Source organism: Penaeus monodon, chromosome 29 (assembly GCF_015228065.2).
Source record: "Penaeus monodon isolate SGIC_2016 chromosome 29, NSTDA_Pmon_1, whole genome shotgun sequence".
NCBI lineage: Eukaryota > Metazoa > Arthropoda > Malacostraca > Decapoda > Penaeidae > Penaeus > Penaeus monodon.
This window is the reverse complement of record NC_051414.1, coordinates 33,059,319-33,059,792: the sequence shown is the minus strand read 5'-3', so window position 1 is coordinate 33,059,792 and position 474 is coordinate 33,059,319.

Genomic DNA, 474 nt, shown 5'->3' with positions numbered 1-474 from the left:
ATCTCTCTCTTTCTCACAACCCTTCGTAAAAAAAAAATTAACTTCACAAAAACCTGTAAACCTTTAAAAGAGATTTAAAGCAATAAGGGGGGAAGACGTTCCTTGCCCCCCCCCCCCTTTATGATTAAAGAAAAGCCAATAGCGTACCTGTAAAAACACTTATTCAACCTTCTTAGTTTATTTACACCGATTCTTCACCATTCTTGCGTTAGTTTTCGGGAGCTTGTTTAATGTGAATTTTGTTTTAAGCTTAGTGTTATCCTTATAAAATACTCAGTTTTGGTTTAATGCATATTCGTAGTGTATACATTTCTATAAATTGATGAAGATGTAGACACTGTCTAAAAATCAAATTTGGTAAAGAATAAGACATGCGAAATATTATATGACTAATCAAAACGACCCCGGAAATCGTTTTATCTTATTCATAAAAGTAATCGATATAATTTTTATTACCCTCCAACCCCACCCCCC